This window comes from Puma concolor, chromosome F2 (genome assembly GCF_028749965.1).
Source record: "Puma concolor isolate L17-30 chromosome F2, mPumCon1.1.hap2, whole genome shotgun sequence".
NCBI lineage: Eukaryota > Metazoa > Chordata > Mammalia > Carnivora > Felidae > Puma > Puma concolor.
The window spans coordinates 31,339,364-31,360,506 of NC_141684.1; the positions used below are offsets into that span (position 1 = coordinate 31,339,364).

Sequence of the window (21,143 nt, forward strand, 5' to 3'; positions counted from 1 at the left end):
AATGAAAATCTAACAAAAAATATACAGTAACGATTATAATTTATTTTAAAACACTCCCTTTGAAATCAAGAACAGGACAAAGATTCTAGCTATTACTGCTTCTATGCAACAGTAGCTGGAGGATCTAGCCAGTACAATAAGACAGAAAAAGATACAAAGCATATTAGCATTGTAATCCAAGGAAAGAATTTTCTAATGCTCATATGAGAATCATAATATAATAAGTAATTATAAAATTAGAATTTACAGAGATTTTAACCTAGGCTGCTAGACTAAGGGTTCATATTTTTAATTACCTTAACATGTTGTCCTTTTAAATAATATTCAAAGGCAATTCAGGCTTTAAATATTTGTCTGTGACACATTTTCAGACTCATGCTACTAAGGCTGGAGGAAATACTCTGAGTATTCTCCACAGATGTAGAAGTTCAGAGGACCCTGCCGTGGCCCGGAAGCACCTCGTCTCCAGCAATGATACCTGCGAGACTGCGTGGCTGACCGCCGGGATAGGAGCAGGCCCAGTGCCCAAAATCTCGGTGGGCGATACTTGAGTGTGGCCTGCAACATGGCCACCTCTGCCGCCTTCTCAGAGCATTTCGAGAAACTTCACCAGATCTTCTGCTGCCTCCATGAAGACCTGCAAGGGGTGCCAGAGCAGCTCCTGGGGACAGCAGGGGCAGAAGAAAAGAAAAAGCTGATCAGAGATTTTGATGAAAAGCAACAGGAAGCAAATGAAATGTTGGCAGAGATGGAAGAGGAACGACATTATGCACCTCTGTCTTTCTGTAACCCTATGGTGTCTAAGCTTGGAACCTACCGGAAAGACCTTGCTAAACTCCATCGGGAAGTGAGAAGCACACCTTTGACAGCCACACCTGGGGGCTGAGGAGACATGAAATATGGTACATACGCTGTAGAGAATGAGCATATGAATCAGCTACAGTCTCAAAGGGCATTGCTTCTGCAAGGCACTGACAGCCTGAACCAGGCCACCCAGAGTACTGAGTGTTCTTATCGGATTGCCACAGAGACTGACTAGATTGGCTCAGAAATCATAGAAGAGCTGGGTGAGCAATGTGATCCATTGGAGCGTACTAAGAGTAGGCTTGTAAACACAAGTGAAAACTTGAGCAAAAGTCGAAAGATTCTCCATTCAATGTCCAGAAAAGTGACAACCAACAAGCTGCTACTTTCCATCGTCATCTTACTGGACCTGACCATCCTAGCAGGTCTGGTTTATTGCAAGTTCTTTCACAGGCATTGAACTTCCTAGAGGGAAGGGTTTGTGGACCAGAACTTTGACCCTGTGAATGAATGGTGTTAGGGTTGGGGAATAAGCGTAGTGCTGCTGTAAGGTAATGGTTCAAGGATGCACTGTGTAGCTAGACTTGGAGGAGGGAGGGAAGATGGAAAACCACCTAACTGTGAAGGAACAGCAACAAGACCAGTATGATATACCAAGGTAAAAAAAAAAAAAAAAAAAGAAGTTCATTAATCCTCCATTAGTACACAAACACACACATAGATACAATGTCCACAAATATACAAATAAATATATCAAGGAAAGAACTTGGAAATCAGATTATAGTACCCAGGGGACCGTGGCCTGATTTTCATTTCATCTGGATATCTGATGCAGTGCTTATTTTTATGGCTGAGATATAATATGTAACTTAAACATCCCATGAATATTCACTGAACACTTCTCATGGGTCAGTCTTTAAGATGCTCTGAAAATAGCTATAAAAATATAGGCTAAATCCTTGCTCGCTTCAACTTACATTCAAACTGGAAAAGCACTGTGAAGAAAGTAAAACAATTATACACTACGAGTGTCTTGGTGAACTTAGCAAAAGCCTTTCCTCCAACAAAACAACTCATTATATATTGGAGTGCTATCATCAGTCTCATGAGTTTACATTCTGGTTACAAAGCTAAATTTGATAAAGCATCCCTTACCCAAATTAACATTCCAGTTCATCACTTTCAAGATTATGCAATGCCTAATGGGATCTTGAATAAGCATGCTTTGATTGGTAGGCTTGGCCCACCACTTATAAGCTGTTTATGAGACCTATAAAATAACAATGATAACACATATCTCAGTACATATCGTAATGTATAATCTCATAAGGTAGTCATAAGAATTAAATGAAACACCACATTTAAAGTACTGAGTGCAGTTGCTAGAAGAAAGTATTCAATAATTATAACTGATAATAGTGATTACTTTTATTTTTATTAAAAGTCATACAACTTGAATCACAAGAAGCCATACAACTTATCCTATCAAAAACATGTAGCCAATCCAATGCCATAACTATCTGATATTCACTGAGCTGGGTGAATGAATTTGTTGTTCTACATCCAATTACGATCTAAAGGAATCTTCTGTTTAAAAAAAATCATTAAAGCTAGGGAAACAGAGTTCTACATGTTTCTCACCATTGGGTATAGGCTGTCCAGATTTAGTGGAAATGCATTTGTGGGCAAGTTTACATAGAACTGTAGTTTAAATTTACACTAAACTATATTTTTCCACACTACCATGACAAAAAGCCAAAGCTGTAAGTCAGCTGTGTATGGGAAATACTTACAAATTGACTCCAATGAACAAATTAAAGGTGATTCCAGAAGTTTTAAGGGAAAGAGAAAAAAAAGTCCCAGAAATCCCTATGTGGTATTTTTATTTTTAGTTGAATTGTTAAATCGTCATTTTGTGGTAATCGTTTCCGTGAGAGTATAGTTAAGATTGCAGAAGTTACCTCATGAGTCTTTTGCCAATAGCAGATACTAGAGAGTGGGTATACTGGTCTCAAAATAAAATTGAAGAGAGAGAGGTAGAGAGAGGCAAATCAGGGAAGGAGGGAGGCATGAAGAAGGATGAGGAAAAACAAGAGTTTCCTTCAGTTAATGATAATGATTCATGTGTTGTCTTCCTCTTAAAGCTGCTGCTGAAACATTGTTGTCAATGGAATTCTTTTCCTTTCCTTCTCACACCCCACACTCTCTTTCTCCTTCTCTTACCCTCCTCTTTCTATATCCCTTGACTTCTCTCTAAACTAGGTTTCTTATGTTCATTTATTTTCTATTTGTTAGTAGAAAGGAATTGTCCAGTTCGGCAGAGGAGCTGAATATCAATGCTGTGTTCTCTTCCCCTATGCAAATAATATAGCACAACTAAAGCTTTGCATAGGAAGAGGAATAAAGTAAATTGTCTAAGAAATTCTTTCTGGATGGAAGGATTTGGATAAAGATTGTTCTTCTGTTTTTGATCTTTAGAAACAGGCTATAGTAGTATTCTCTAATAGTACCTTAATGATATCTCTAGCCCTAGGTAATAGCATATATAAAATATAGAATCATAGAGTTGTGGCAGACAGCCTAGTTATTGTACCTGACCAGGAGTTCTCATTCTTGTTTGTTTGTTTTTTTAAGTTTGTGTATTTATTTTGAGAGACAGAAAGAGAGAGAGCATGTGTGCTTGCAAGCCAGAGAGAGGCAGAGAGAAAGAAAGAGAGAGAGAGAGAGAGAGAGAGAGAGAGAATCCCAAGCAGGCTCATGCAGAGCCCGATGTGGGGCTTGATCCCATGAACAGTGAGATCATGACCTGAGCCAAGATCAAGAGTTGGACGCTTAACCAACTTAGCCACCCAGGCACCCTAGTTCTCATTCTTCATCGCATCTTGATTTCCATTCTAGGAGTTGTCCTTTCCCCATTGTGTATAATCTTGGTGGGAAGTAGCTTCTGCTTTCTATTACAGAGTCACGGAGAAGCGATAAACCCTCTCCACGGCCCTGTGCATGCAGTGGGTGTAATGTGATCTAAGCCAGGCCAATGAGATACTCTCTCCCTGGACCTGAGTAAATGATGCAAAGATATGAGTCATCGCCAGAAGTTATTCTTTCCCACTGTAGGATTGACAAGCTACCTAAATTCTTGCTGTATGCTGTTCCATCTGTGAGCCCCAGATGTGATCCAAGTAAACCCTTTTGCTTAAAATAGCCACAGTACATTTTTGTAGCTTACATTCAAAACCTGAATTTTATATTGTTTATTGGAAGAGATCTTGGAAATTCTTAGGAAAGATATAAACAAGGTAAGTAGTCACCTGGAAAACGGGGTTCAGAAACACTAACCCGGTCCATGTACATCCATCTCTCTCCCAGGAAGACTGACAACGGATTTGGAGCACACACACGGTGGTTTTATCAATAGAAGAGCATTCAGACATCCACACATATGGATTAGGCTCACTGCCTTGGGAAAGGGAAGTCACACTCAACAGGGAAAAGAGAAGTCAATTCTCAAAGAACAAAAGGAAACTTGTAAAAATGTTAGGGCGCCTGGGTGGCTCAGTCAGTTAAGCATCCAACTGTTGATTTCGGCTCAGGTCGTGATCTCACTGTTCATGGGTTGGAGCCACACATCTGGCTCTGCACTGATGGTGTGGAGCCTGCTTGGGATTGTGTCTCCCTCTCTCTCTGCTCCTCCCTGACTCCTCTCTCTCTCTCTCTCTCTCTCTCTCAAAATAAAGGAATAAACTTTTTAAAAAATGCTAAGCAAAGGGTATAGGGTGTGATAAAGGATTTTTGAGTTCCCAAACCCTGACTTTTTATTAATGAAATTCAAACTGGTGTATATAACCGATAGAGTTGAAAAGAATGCATATGAGAGCCGGGTTGTCGTTGTTGTGTTTGTTTGTTTTTACCCTAAATTTGCTTTGAGAAATCAGGACTGAGGCAGGAAAAGCAAAGCATGCAAAAGAGCAGTAAGAACACAGGTTGGGTAGTCCTGTGCCGAGCACTTCATGCCATCTTCTCCATATTGTCCCAGTTTCAGCAGAGGTTTAGTAAGATCACAGGGCAGATCATATATTCCCAGGCTCTGAGGGAGCCTGCGGAGGCATGAAACCTTCTTGTGACCCTGACACCAGGGGCGGTTGTAGCTGAAGTGTAGACAGCACTACAGTGTCTAGGCAGAAGGGCTGGCTGTGCCTTCTCCAAGTTTTTGTGGGATCAGAGAGAATCAGAAAGTTTTTCTGGTCCTCCAAAAGGTACAGAAGTGTCCCAGAGAAGGTCAACTTCTCTTAGGAGCTAAAAGGATGCAGTATGCACGGCCCTGCACCTGCAGCAACAGATGGGAACTTGACTTCACCCCAGATACCAGCGGAGATAGATGCCAAAACATAAAGAATAGAGATGAAATACATTTTAGTGACATCAGTCAAATATCTGACAGAGGTCTTCTGTGTTTACCTGCTTACCTCTGTGTTTACCTTACCATCACATTCTTATTCTGCTAAGGGCACATTAATTTTCCTTTGTGAAAGCCCTCATCTTCATTCTCTCTCTCTGAGACTGATCCACCCCCTGGCTCTAGAGGTAGGAAAGTCACTCAGGCACAGCAGATCGGAGTCAAAGTGATTGGTTCCAAAATGAGTTCATGACAATCCAGAACAGTGAGTTATCTTGAGGTATTTTCATTACAGTTACTGAAAAGCAGATGTTGGTAGGGGAGATGCTAATGGCCATCTTCCGTGTTAAGGCAAAAACCTTGCCTGAGAGAGGAACCCAAGCAGAGAAAGAAAGAAATGGAGAAACAGTCTCCTGAAGTCATTATTGAAGGTCTTGAAGAGCAAATTCTGCCTGGATCAGATTTATCCCTTGAATATATCTTGATTGTAGACAATATTTTTTCTATGTTTAAGTGAAATTTATTCACTTGAAATGAAAAGAGCCATAATGGAAATAAATTCTCTTTAAAAGTAAAAATCAAATTGAAACTCCTTAGCATGACCTGCCAGGTGATATATTGTCAGCATTTTGCCTGACTGTCCAACTTCTTCCTGTGCTCTTAGCCTTTTCTAACGAAACTCCACATGTACTAAGTTGTCCTCCTCATGCTTCTGGCTCTCCTCTCTGTGCTTCACATGGCTCACTCCTCATCCTTCAGGTCCTGGCTCAAATATTAAAGAAAGATTCTCTGACCAAATCTGTTCCCCATCTCCCCACCTCAAATCTTACTTCAGCACCCAGTTTATTTTTTTTTCATGAAAACAATCTGTATCTGAAATAGACTTATTTAGTTGTTTACTTACTTTTTTATTCTCTTGCTCCTCCAATTAGAATGTAAACTCCATGAGGACAGGTACCTTATCAGTCTTAAGCAACCCATAGTGCCTGACCTTTGGAAGGCATCTAATAAATACTGCTGGAGTAATCAATGAATTTCATTTTTATGCTCAGCAATTACATAGTGCTTGCTACAATACCAGGCACTGTCCTAGAGATTTTATAATTATTTATTTTTTTCTAATTTTCATAAGAATCCCATGAGGTTGGAATTAGAATTATCTCCATTTGACCAACCATGAAGCTAAGCTACATGATGGGTAAGCCATATGCCCAAGTGGGAGAGCTGAGTAAGGTTCACACCTGGCACCTGGTTCTTGATTCATTTCTCTCGGCCTCTGTGCCTTGCTTCCTGAATGACTTATTGAATGATTTGATAAACAAGTTGGCTACTAAGAAACTGATCATCTCTAGGTGAGCTGAGAATGCCAAGATATGACTTTAAAAAGTAAGTATTGACCATGGAATCTGTGACTCAGCCCAGATATTAGCCACGAGAGGTCCAGCCTCACTCCTTTAATTGCTACAGCACCATGCATGCTTGGGAATTGTTAATTTGCAGTGGTGAGTTATGAGCGCTTATAAAATATTTCACATCTATTTAATATTGTCATATAACTTTGGTCAGTTGAAAAGATACCAATTAGTTCATTCATGGAGAAAGATTGCAAAGGCTCTCAGTGAAGAAAAACCTCAAAGGCATATTTTTACCATTCCTTATGAAGCAGCATGACATTTTATAAAGTTTGATCAGCTACTTTATAGTTACTGCTATTGAACTTGTGTAGTGTACTTCAAATCCTACTCCCTAATAATTTTACAATTTTTATGATCTGACACTACTAATCATCAGGAAATATGATTAATAATAATAGAAAGGATGTTTCTCATTTAATCTTCAAAGCCATTTTTATGTTAACCAACATTAAAAAGCTGTGGGTATATTCATTTCTTTCCATCGAGAACATTAGTCTTCCCTTGTTACAGACAACTTTTTTTTGTCCTTCTTTGGGTAAAACTTAATCCTACTGAAATGAGTTGCAGCTGTTGTACAAATTCATATTTTTATACTGATAGGAAGCAGTCAGACATTTCAACTATTCAGTTTTGTTTAAAAGTAAGTTAACAGTTCAGTTCACTCTTTAGAAGACACAGATGAAGGAATTGTACAGGAATGTGTTTGTGGCCAACTGAATGTTTGTGATTAAAAATACTTATGAAGGCAACATTGCTGGATTTGAAAAAAATTATAAGGTCCTACAGCCTGGGAGAAATTCATTGAGGGAGAATCCACATTAATGCTTGAAGTGGTAGCTTTTGACCTCTTGCACTGGTAAATACCAGCCAATGGTGCACAGGCTTCCCTTCTAAATGACTAACTCTTACATAATTTCCTTTCCTTAACAGTTCCATGAAGTCTACAATTTTTAGAATTACAGAATCTGACATAACAAGATAAACTTTGATACCAGGCTTCCCTAAACACTGACCATTTTCTCCTCATATCTCCATTCCTGATTCAAAACCATATTGATTTCCTTTCCTGGGAAATTAGAAAGAATTAGGAAAATTAGTACTTCATACAATTTCTCTATCTCAGATTTCCCACTAGCAACCCACATCTTACCTAATCTTATGAAATAATTGTTAAAAGCAAGAGCTGGAGGCTAAACTGATTGGAATTAGAATCCAACTAATGAAAGTCTCTTTGAAAGCAGTCTTGCCACTTAATAGCTGCCTAACTTAGGGTGAGTTAGAAATATCTTCTAACCCTCAGTTTATTCATCTATTCAAAGGGTATAATATTGCCTACTTCAAAGAATTTAGGGACATTAAAGAAGATAATCTATACTTAATGCCTAATATCTAGTAATTCATCAATAGAAAAACCCAATAGTTACTGGAAATATTAAAAGCTTAACTTACAATCAAACACATATTTAGCTCCCTCCCAAGCTGGTAAGAGTCAGAACTAATTCAAATTAGGGGAAAAAAACAATTTTCAATAGTAATTTAAAATAATACTGGGGTGTCTCACAGAACCCCAGGACAAGAATGCCACTGGGTCTCAGGAAGAATTAGAAGAGGAACTTCACAGCTAGCAGGAATCTCTCTGTCCCGCATCTATTCACATTTCTGAATCTCCACTTGATCCTTCTCTCTTCCTCTCTAGTTGATTCCCCCTATCTTGGCCATGTGGTGGATGCTATGACCATTAACATCTCCCAAGGGTTATAAGGTCAGCCATTCAAGAAGGGAAAATTACTTACCTCTTTACATTCCATATCCAAATCCCTGAGGGAAAGCTCTGCTAGTCCAGTTTGGCTCATGAGCCCATAGCTGGTCAAGTAACTGAAGACAGGTTCCTCTTTGTTATAATCCTGTTGGTGGAAGGGATTAGTTGTAGCAAGGAACAATTAATTTAGTTTCTAGGAAAGGAGTTTCACAGGTGGCTATGAAAATCACCAGCGTTCTCCAACCCTGTCCCTCTGTCTCTGCTCATGTTGGGATAAATGTATTGGGGAGGGAGAGCTCCCTTCTCCCTGAGTCATTCTTGGTCATCCTGGCTGCCATTGTTGTTGATGCCATTCTATTTCCAGGCGTGGAACCCTTCTACTATATGTTTTTAGCAACACAGCAACTGCCACTGATACAACCTATAGGTTCTCAAAAGTGCTTATCTGGTCCGTGTACCTTTATCTCTCCTCATCCTAATGGATTATAGGATTTTGGCACTTAGAAGTAAATTTAGAACACAGAAATCACACACACACACACACACACACACGCGCGCGCGCGCGCGTTTTAAAAATGAGAAAACTGAAGCCAAGATAGACAAAGTCCTTAGCTAATATCACATAGCCAATTAATAAATCAGGATCAGAAGCCAGGTTTCTAGACTTACAGACTAATTTTCTTCCTAAACTAAGTTGGATATTTCTTTTTCACCATCACCACTCATGATGGTCTTTCTCCACAGGATAGAGTTGTGTCTGGGTCTGGAGCACTGTTCTTCAATAAGAGTAGGTGCCTTTACCAGTCCACCCTGATTATAACTTTGCTGATTGTATCTGACTTCAGAAAAAGCAGATGCTGCACATGACTGTGAATTTCACTTGCTTTTAGTTTAGGGGCAACAATCTTACCTGAAGGAGATTTAAATTACAGATTGTAATCATTTATCTTTGCTATTCATTTTTCCTTCATAAGTTCCTTATTATTAGTGCATAATATTAAGAAGCTAAATATCCCATTAATGACACTTTTGAAAGATATTTACAGGTGGAGACAGCCAAAAAATATATAATAATAAAGAGTTTGATGACAGTTTGGGACTTATTATGACTTTGCCTGTGCCTTTGAGATATTTTGTCACTTTTGCCCATTTCTAGGCAGAAAAAGATCAGTGAAAGTTTCCTGAAGGGGAAAAAAAAGAACACTTGTAGAGAGGGCCTAATGGCCCTCCTTTCATCTACTTTTTGGTGATTCTCCAAATAAGCCTAAATATCATGTATTTGAAAAAAATAAGGATTACCCTATGATGACTGTCTAAGGTCAGATATATTTATGTCATGATGTACTGAGCTTCATGATTAGTTATTTATACTTTACATATACTACTTCCTATTGACACAATACCTGTATCTTTTTCCTCCTCTCATATATAGTTCATATTTATTGTTTTTGAATTAGCAGAATAATACTCTAATTTTTTAAAAGCTGCCTCTTTTCTACTGCAGTGCATGAGGTTCTATAGAAGATGTCTCTATCCTTGGATCCAAGGGGTGGCATGTAACCAAGATATAGCCAATTAGAGTACTGACGTTGCCTGGCCATGGTGATGGGCTCAAGAATAAGCATGTGTCCCAATAGCAGCCAGTCAAACTCAATTTTAAGACATCTGTTGGAATCATTGAGTAGAATGTTGAAAAGATAAATTGTAAGTTGAAGTTGGTAGCAACTGCCAAGAAGAGAGTCTTTCTGAGACTTGAGCTAAGACAGAAGAAAGCCAAAGTGAAACAAGAATAGAATAAGATGGAGTTCAGTTGCTATTATTTGAGCCCCTTGATCTAGCCATGCAAGAAGTTTTTTTTTTTTTTTACACTTAAGACAATTTTAATTATTTTTATCTGTCACAGTGGGAAGAATCCTAACCAATTCTTTGTAAAAACTTATTTTACAAAGCTATATCTCATAAAAGCACTCTTTAGTGTATCCATCATAATTTTAGAAAAATAGAATTTATTGAAAAGGGTAATTGGAAACAGTGCAAGATTCCAAAATGGAGGATGTTGTGTTTTCCAAAATGAAAAGACTGATAATTAAATTTAATGGGCTGATACCAGAATTTGAATTTTTAAAAAGTAAACTATAGTAATCAAGATGGGAGATAAGCACACTTTAATTAATGAAGGTGGAGAGGAAGAAATGAGCAATGTAGATCCTGAAGAGAAAAAACATCAGCACTTAGAAATAATAAAATTTACCTTGGGGTTTTGTGATTTTTTTTTTGTGATAAGGTAGCATGATTTAGTGCATTTGGAGACTGGATGGGGGTGACAACCCTGAAAGCAAAGTTCACTGTTCAATCTTTGCTGAGTTTCCTTTGATTTCACACCAAGACAGCTAGTTTGGGGACTCTGGGAACTGGATGATGGGTGGGTAAGCCCATTTCCATGCCATGTGTGTAGAAAAGGTGTTTTACTGAAAGTAGGAGGAATTAGTTATATCGTGGCTGATAGAAATTAGAAGACAGAGCCCAGGCTGGGACAGAAATTGTGAAGAAAGCTGAATAGAACATGCCATGTAGAATCTTAAAAGGTAGAGGAGGTAACCTGGACAAGGATACACCTTTTCTGTTTCACCTATTTGTGAAGCCAAGGAAGATGAACTAAAGGGAATGTTCTAGCCCCCAGCCTATGTTTTTAAGAGGCTACCTACGTTACCACATAAATTAAGAGAAAAAATTGGAGTTCTTGAGTTTTACTTTAATGTGAATATAGCCATCATATAAGTCAGCTTTCATCATAATCCCCTCCTAGTTTGCATGTTTTACAAAATAATGTGGCACTTATGACAACATAGATGGACCTTGAGGGCATTATGCTAAATGAAATAAGTCAGAGAAAGACAAAGACTGTGTGATCTCACTTATATGTAGAATCTAGAAGTAGGTAAACAATATAATGTGGCAGATTAACATCTTCATGTATGTGTTCAATGCAAAATGGGATACTAAACAAAACATTGCTGTTGTTTTCTTCTTATAAGATACCACATGATGACTATAATAAACAATAACTGTATTGTATACTTAAAATTTGCTAAGAGAGTAGAACTTACATGTTCTCACCATAGAAGAAAGAAAGGAAGAAAAAGGTAAATGTGTGAGGTAATGGATATACTAATTGCTTGAGTGTAGTGTTAATTTCACAATACATACATATATCAAAACCTCAAGGGGGTGCCTGGGTGGCTCAGTCTGTTAAGCGTCCAACTTCTGCTCAGGTCATGATCTTGCGGTCCGTGGGTTTGAGCCCTGTGTCAGGCTCTGTTCTGACAGCTTGGAGCCTGGAGCCTGCTTTGGATTCTGTGTCTCCCTCTCTCTCTGCCCCTCCCCTGCTTGCACTCTGTATCTCCTTCAAAAATAAACATTAAACAAATTTTAAAAAAATCAAGTTGTAGACCTTAAATATATACAATGCCTATTTGTTAATTATACCTCAATAAAGCTAAAAAAATGCCATGTTTCTAAACAACTAGATTCATGGATATTAGCCTAATGGGAAAATCTTCCCTACAAAAATTAGCACTGATATTAGCTAATAATATCTGATTATTTATGGTATATGGCATTGTCAAAGTTTTAATATGCTAGTGTCTGTTAAAAAACATTTTTACACTAATGTAACACCTTAGCATAATTTAATTTGATGAACATACATATATGGCAGTGTTCTTTCATATATGAATGCAAGAATCTATCATTTGAATTTTTAAACTTTTTTTTTTTTTTTTTTAATTTTTATTTTTGGGACAGAGAGAGACAGAGCATGAACGGGGGAGGGGCAGAGAGAGAGGGAGACACAGAATCGGAAGCAGGCTCCAGGCTCCGAGCCACCAGCCCAGAGCCTGATGCGGGGCTCGAACTCACAGACGGCGAGATCGTGACCTGAGCTGAAGTCAGACGCTTAACCGACTGAGCCACCCAGGCACCCCGAATTTTTAAACTTTTTTAAGTAATCTCTACTCCCAGCATGGGGCTTGAACTCACCACCCTGAGATCAAAAGTTGTATGCTCTACTAAGCCAACATGGCATAATACTTAATTTTTCAGGAATCACTTAGAAAATAGACCCTTATTTATATGTGTAATTTGAATTAATATCTTAATTCTTACAAGCATTGCATTATATTAGCAGAATATCATGCATAATGTATAATTTAGGAAATAATTACAAAAGTTACATTAATAAAATAATTCTTATAGAATTTGCGAAGATGCTTTATTTACTTCATGGAGCCATGTGACAATTGTTTTTAATTAATCCCTTTACTTACAAAGTCTAAAGATACTTTAGATTCCTAAATCTAAAGATTTAGGAATTAACATTTGCAAATTTTGGATTTCAGGGATAAACTCTTGTAAATTTGGACTTTTACAAGAGTACATCAACCAAAAAAAGAAATGTCACAGGACAACTGATGGATATATTATATACTATTTTAATACTCACTGACTTCTAGGTATAAAAGTACATTTATATAATATTTATGCTTAAAACCCACCTGCTTTCAAACTGCTGTACCTAAGCACCAAATTCAAAAGGACTTTAAAAAGCCTATTTGCCTTTCTCTTCACTTCTGAAGGCAGTTTAGTTCTATTCTTTCTCTAGGATGAGAGGAGAATTTAGAGGAACACAAATACCCAGAATGAAATCAGAAAGTATAATCTAGCCTTGATTGTCTAATAGTCTGAAAATGCTTAAGAGTTTTTTATGGGATCATTCTTGGGATGTGAAGGAAATAGAACCTGTTACTGATGTGGGAACAGTTAGATAGTATTTGCCAAACTCTTTTCCTCTCTATTTGACTTCCTACTGGGATTCTCTACCACGCACTTCTAGGACCTCCTTTTAAAAAAATCCCCCAAGTCTCATTTCATCCATAAGGCTCTCTTTGACAATTCCTGCCCTGTTATGGCCCCAACTATTTTTAGACGATAGTCATAAAATGAGGAACAAAGTATAAATGACCAGAAGTGTTAACCACCATCTGTAAGACTAAAAATATGTGTCTAGTTGATGTCGTAAGGGTCATAGCTTTTCTGTGACCTGTAGTTTTTATGCAGGCTCCACAGTTTATCTCAGTCTATTTTGATCACTCAGGCCATATTATCTTCTCATAGAAGAGCATTTTTTTCCCTTTTATACTCCCAAAATTTATTTTACATGCTCAGGAGTTGGACTGCCTCTTATAAATTCCAATAGTTATTACTATCTTAAAAGTACTCTAGAGAACATTTTGATTAAAGAATCTAACCATAAAATCATCTTTTATGATCCTCAAGATTTATATTTTTGTAAAGGCATGTATATTATCGGTACACACGTATATATTATATATGAGTGTGTGAGTGTGTGTGTGTGTGTGTGTGTGTATGCATACACATATAAGAACGTGCTTATAGTGAAAGGTATAGTTCTTAGAAGCACACAATGGAAGGGCTACAGACAATAATTTAAATGAAGTACATGACATTATTTATTGAATAATTTACTAGTCTAGGTAGAATAATTTTCATGTAGATGGAAAGGACCAAAAAGAAAAATAAATAAACAAGTCATAGTGGTGAATTGTCAGTAGTAGTAATAACAGAAGTATCCTATTTCATTATTCCATAATTTTTCTACTTTTTATAACCACCCAGAAACAACAAACAGCACATTTTTTCCATGCTCTTTTAGACACTTGATTGCATTTCCTTTTTGTACTTTTAACAAGAAATAGAACATGATTATTTTAACCATGATTATATCCACATAATTGAAAACAATAAATTAAAAAAAAAATCCATACTGGGGTTTTGCTCTTCGCCTCCCCAGCATTGTCCCTTCCCATAGTATCCATACTAGATTTATGTCTGGGAATCCAAATAGTCAAGGCTGCAGATTACCTAGGCCTAAACTGTGCACATATCATATTACGAGGGTTACTCTGGTCATTGGTTCCCAGAGGAGCATTTCAGGGAGAGGTAGCGAGAGGCAGTGGATTTCAGGGGAATGTTGTGAAAGAGGTTCCTTTTCCACTAGTATGCAGTCTGGGAGCATGTAAGGAGATGATTCAGCCACCTTGCCACCACAGTGGAAAATCTTGCAGCTTCTGAGGTCATTTTATTGGGCCTCAGAATACAACCGAAACAGGGACAGGAAGGTCTGATAGATGAAGATAGATAGAGAAACTGAGTCCTTTTAACATTTGAGCCCCAAATCCATCCATGTTGGTGACCCTACTTCTGAATGTTTCTGATACTGATAAATGTATTTGAACTGGCAAAGTCTCTTTTACTGTTTTCTGATACTTACAATCTGAGCACACAATCCTTGGTTAGGGTGGGATTTCTAAAAGTATTGGCAATATGTTTTCCAAAGATACTGCTACCAGGAAATTTCTCATCAAAAGTTTTCTGTGGTCAAATACAGTTGGGGAAAGGTAAATATGATGCTATATTTTTCTTTAAGAAAATACTATTTTAACACCAGTTCCCTCATCAGAATCCTTTGTACTTAAAATAAAAATCATCTTTTGTACAGCCTCTAAGATTCCATGTGAATTTATTATTTCTTCTGCTTCATTATTTCTTCTGCTTCACCTTGGGCCTCTTATTTCCTGTACTCTGGCCACATTGGCCTTTTCTTCCTCCTGTGTAGCAAATTTTCTTTTGCCTCAAGCCTTTGGATTTGCTGTTCACTCTGCCTGGAATGCCCCTCTTTATCTGGCTAATTTTTCTTATTTGTGCTTCATCTTAAATCTCACTTCCTTTCCTAAATCCATCCTCCAATTAAATTGATACCCTTGTTCATGGGTATCAAGATGTTTATGGCATCTTATTCTTTCTCTTCATAGCATAATACAATTTATTGCAATCTAGATATTTATGTCTTTATTAATCTCTCTCTTCCCATTACTTTAAAAACTCTGTGAGGAGAGAAACCATGCCTGATTTGCTGACATTTCTTTGAGCAAAACATGATGCTGTTCCTGGCACACAGTAGGGACTGGAAAAAATATTGCCTGAATGCTATCTAGAGCCACAGGACATTTCAGAACATTATAGAATTTCAATAAAGAATCCCATTTAGATATGTTTAATCCAGAATTTCCCCAAGCTATTTAAAACCTGAAATTTTTAAATTTTTTTTTCAACGTTTATTTATTTTTGGGACAGAGAGAGACAGAGCATGAACGGGGGAGGGGCAGAGAGAGAGGGAGACACAGAATCGGAAACAGGCTCCAGGCTCCGAGCCATCAGCCCAGAGCCCGACGCGGGGCTCGAACTCACGGACCGCGAGATCGTGACCTGGCTGAAGTCGGACGCCTAACCGACTGCGCCACCCAGGCGCCCCAAACCTGAAATTTTTATAAGTAGTTAACATGTGTGAATATTCCTAGATGCTAATATTCCATAGCTCACATATCAAAGAATGCTGTTTCACATGTTTTAGGTCATTTGTCAGCTAAGAACTCAAGTCTAAAAGCCTAAGCTTATACTTTTATGAGCATTAGATGGATCTAAACTTCAGAGGTTCAAATGAGACATGACAAAAGTGATATTTGAGGACATTAACACCAATCATTCTGGACAGCATTATATAGCATGCACTGGTTAATTTTCCTATCCTGTTTTCAGTGAGTGGGTTTTAAAATATTCATCTTTAAGATCATCAGCATGTAGATTTGTATATTAGATAACAAGGAAATAATAAAAAGTCCCTGCACAGCAAAGGAAACCATCAACACAACAAGAAGGCAAACCGCTGAATAGGAGAAGACATTTGCAAATGATATATCCAATAAGGGGGTAATATCCAAAATACATAAAGAACTTATACAACTCAACACCAAAAAACCTCCAATCCAATTAAAAATGGAGCAGAGGATCTAAAAAGGCATTTTTCCAAAGAAGACCTACAAATGTCTAAGAGATTCTCAAAAAGATGTTTATCATTACTAATCAGGCAAAATCAAAGCCACAATGAGAGATCACTTCACACCTGTCACAATGGCTAAAATCAAGGAGAAATAGCAAATGTTGGTAAGGATGTGGAAAAAAAGGAACCCTTGTGCACTATCAGTGAGAATGTAAATTGTACAGCCACTGTGGAAAACAGTATGGAGTTCCCTCAAAAAATTAAAAATAGAAATATTATATGATCCAATAATTCCACTATTGGGTATTTACCCAGGGAAAACTAAAACACTAACTTGAAAAGATATATGCACCCCTATGTTTACTGCAGCATTATTTTTACAATAGCTGAGACACGGAAGCAACCTAAGTATCTATCAATAGATGAATGGATAAGGAAAATGTGGTATACACACACAATGGAATATTGTTTACTCAGCCATAAAAAGAATGAGATCATGCCATTTGAGATAACGTGGATGGACTTAGAGAGTTGCACTAGGTGAAATAACTCAGACTGAGAAAGACAAATACCATATGATTCCACTCATAAATGACATCTAAAAAATTAATAAACAAAATGCAGAATCAGAACTGTAAATACAGAGAACAAACCGATGGTCTTCAGAGGGGAGGGAAGTGGGGAATTGAGAAAAATGGGTGAAGGGGAGTGGGAGATACAGGCTTCCAGTTGTGGAATGAGTAAGTCATGGAAATAAAAAGCGGAGCATAAGGAATACAACCAATGATATTGTAATAGCAATATGATGGGACAGACGGTAGCTATACTTGTGGTGAACACAGCATAATGTATAGAGTTGTCAAATCACTAAGTTGTACGCCTGAAACCAATGTAACATTGTGTGTCAACTACACTTAAAGAAAAACAAGACAGCTATATGTTGTCTACAAGTATACAAAAAAAAAGAAATATGAATTAAGAATAGAAAAAGAAATTGCTTACTCATTGTGTATTGAAGCCTATTGTTCTAGCTTATATTTTTTAAGCATCCTTTAAATTAGATAGTAACAGTCAAATACATTTTTATCAGGACTAAATACTACCCCAGGGCATGTTCTTAAGTTTACATAAAATTAGACTAAAATCTCAATAAATAGTGACAATTTTAGCTCTGTCCCTTTTACATTTGAAATGTGTATTTTACCAATACAGAAAATTACATATAAATGCCCTTTTAAAAAATCTCCAAAGAACACTTAAAGCTAGCTCTTGCATTGCTTTCCCTTTAGAATTTAGAGACTAGCTTTCTAACTGAGCTCTGCCAGAAACAGATGAGACAAGCCCAGGAATATGTTACATGGCCACACACATCAACAGTCAAATCTTCAAGCCCAGGTTCCTAACTCCAGAGCATGACAGAGTGCAGAAAGCCTTGAAAATGTCCATTAGCTGAGCATGTGTAGAGTGAATTATTATTTGCTCCGCCAGCTGGAAGTCTCCCCCCAAAGTAGGTTTCTTTGAAAAGCCACGAGCTCCTCTCTAAGCACACACATGCATGGCTTGCTCAAGGAAGTGTTGGGAAATGTCATCAGCTGAACCTGACACTCCTCTGCCCATCTGGATCTAACTTTCCCAACTTCATCTTGAGGCAATAGATTCTGAACCAAAATTTACCAAGCAATATTACAGTTTTCCACTTGTGGTTTACCTGACACCATCTGTGAACGGCATTTATGATGTGTTCAAATTCATTTTTTTTAATGTTTATTTGTTTTAGAGAGAAAGGGACAGAGGATCAGAAGCAGGCTCTGCGCTGACGAAACTATGAACCTAAGTCTGACGCTTAACTAATTGAGCCCTCCAGGAGCCCTCCAATTCATTTTCAATAGCCACAGAATGTGCAGAATTTTCTCCCCTTTTACCCCTACTTTTATTACTTCATTCTCAGGATTGATATGCAAGCAGATAAAAGACATTGCTAAGACTATAACAAATTTGAACACAATTAGCAAGACTGATTTAATAGACATATGCAGACCACTGGACTCACTGTTGCAAATACATATTCCTTGCCGATATAAATAAAGTGTATATATATATATATATATACACACACACACACACACACACACACACATATATATAGTAAGAATTATATATAATTACTACTTTTTATGTATAATTTATAAATCCATATATCATTTCAAAACAAATTTCAGACATCTTTATACACATAGTTGTCTATCCAAATCCAGTTTTAGAAATGAAAAGCAAGAAATAAACCTTTAAAATATTAGTACTTATGTGTCCAAGAAGAAATAATATTGAAAATTTAAAGTCCTTAAAACTGGTCATTTTTTCATAATAATAAATTAGAGGTGGCATAATTAAAGATGAAGCAAAGACATAAGATATTAAAAACAACTTTTAGTCAAAATATTGGAAATTGAGGTAAAATAAATTCCTAGATTTAAAAAGTGCCAAAATTGTCAAAAAATATAAATATAAAAAGAAGAACTTTGAATAATCTTACGATAACTTGATAACTTTGATCTGTCATTCAAATTTTTCTTCCAAATACTATAGCCTTGATATTTTGGTTCACATTATTACCAAACAAAACCTAAAACAAACAAACAAACAAACAAAACACACACACACACACACACACTTTTTAGTAACAAAGAAAAATCATTGGACTACACAAGAATATAAAACAAATTAAATACACAAGGATTTGAAAAGAATAAATGATATATATATTTTTTTTTGGATTATGAGTTTGTACACACAGAAAACCCAAAATTCTAAGTGGACAAATTATTATAATAATTAATTGGAGATATTAGCAAGAATGATATACACTTATTACAGAAGTCCGATGTACTTTCTTATACCAGAAAGAAAATATTAGACAACAAAATATAAAGCCCCTAGGATAAATCTACCAAATGATCTATAAGACTATTTTGGACAAATTTATCAAACTTTTTTTTAGGAAGGCCTACATAAGTGGAAAGATATAACACACTTATGGAATATGACACAGTAGTTTACAGACATTAATTTCAATTCTATTTAATCTATAAATTTGTATAAAACCCAATTAAAATTTAATAGGACTTTTCTTTGATGAATGTTAAATTTATTTGAAAAGGGCCAAGAAGTAAAACCTTCCTGAAGAATTAGCTAGAGGGAAAGCTATAGTGAATGAGACAGTGATAGTAAAAGAGCATTGTACACATTTTCTAATGAAACCGAATAGAGGGCTAAAAAATGACATGAAATCCATGGAAACGGATGCAGGACAGAGATACACTGTAGATAAATGGAAAAAGGAAGGACTACTATTCAGTACATTGTACTGAAACAAATATCTACGTGGGGAAAGTGGATATGGATCTCCGCCTGTCAATATACACAAAACAATTCCAAATGGATTAAATCATAACTGAAATCTGAAAGACAAAACTTTAAACATTCTAGAAAATATCTAGAAGAATAATTTTATAAGCTGTGTTTAGGGAAGAAGTCCTTTTTTTATTTTTTTAACATTTATTTATTTTTTTTATTTAAAAAAACTTAATGTTTTGTTAAATTTATTTTTGAGAGAGAGAGAGAGCCAGCAAGGGAGGGGCAGAGAGAGAGGGAGACACAGAACCCAAAGCAGGCTCCAGACTCTAAGCTGTCAGTATGGAGCCCAACGTGGGGCTTAAACCCCAAAACCATGAGATCATGACCTGAGCCAAAGTTGGTTGCTTAACTAACTCACCTAGGCACCCCAGTGTTTATTTACTTTTGAGAAACAGAGCCCAAGTGGGGAAGGGGCAGAGGAAGATAAAGACACAGAATCAGAAGTAGGCTCCAGGCTCTGAGCTGTCAGCACAGAGCCCAACACGGGCTTGAATCCACAAACTGTGAAATTGTGACCTGAGCTGAAGTCAGATGCTCAACCGACTGAGCTACCCATGTGCCCCTAGGGAAGAATTTCTTAAACAAGAATCTATACAAGCTGCAAATATTTCTATAAGTATATAAGGAAGAGACAACTGAGAAAGAAAAATGACCGAAGACATGGACAGACATTTCACTGGAAACATACGTGACCTAGAGAAATGTGAAAAAACACTCAACTTTGCTGATAGTGAAATAAAATTTCACACGAACCAGATTTACAAAAATTTTAAATGTCAACCAAGTATTGATGAGATTATAAAGCAAAAGGAATTTCCCTTTACATGGCTGCATATATTAATAGAGTGAATTTCTTTGGAAGATAATTGGGCCTCACCTAGTAATGTTGAAATGAACTTGTATTAACTCTATAATACCTAGTTCACTCATAAGGCATATATCCTAGAGAAATACTTGTGTATATTTATACAGAATTATACAAATTATGAAGGTTCACAACAGCATCACTTATATTAAAACACTACTGACAACCCATAAATCCACGAAGAGAAGAACTAATTTTTAAAGTGACAATGTATACAATACAATATTGTACAGCACCCAGCTATACATATCAATGTGAGTGAATCTCAAAAACAGATAAGGACAGCTATTAGAGTGGCCAAACTCTGGATTCCTGACAAAACCAAATACCGGTGAGGATGTGGAACAACAGGAACTCTCTTCATTGCTGGTGGGAATGTAAACTGTCACAGCCACTTTGGAAGGCAGTTTGACAGTTTCTTACAAAAGTAAGTATATTCTTACCATGCACTCCAGAAATCACACCCCTTGATATTTCTCCAAAGAAACTGAATATTTATGTTTCACAAAAACCTGCACACAGATGTTATAGCAGCTTTATTCATAATTGCCAAAACTTAGAAACAACCAAAATGTTCT

At 36.9% G+C, this 21,143-nt stretch overlaps 1 pseudogene; it reads left to right on the forward strand.

Moving 5' to 3' along the window:
- The first annotated feature begins 403 nt into the window (after nucleotides 1-403).
- Nucleotides 404-1,467, forward strand: LOC112859673 (vesicle transport through interaction with t-SNAREs homolog 1B pseudogene; annotated as a pseudogene).
- The last annotated feature ends 19,676 nt before the right edge of the window (nucleotides 1,468-21,143 follow it).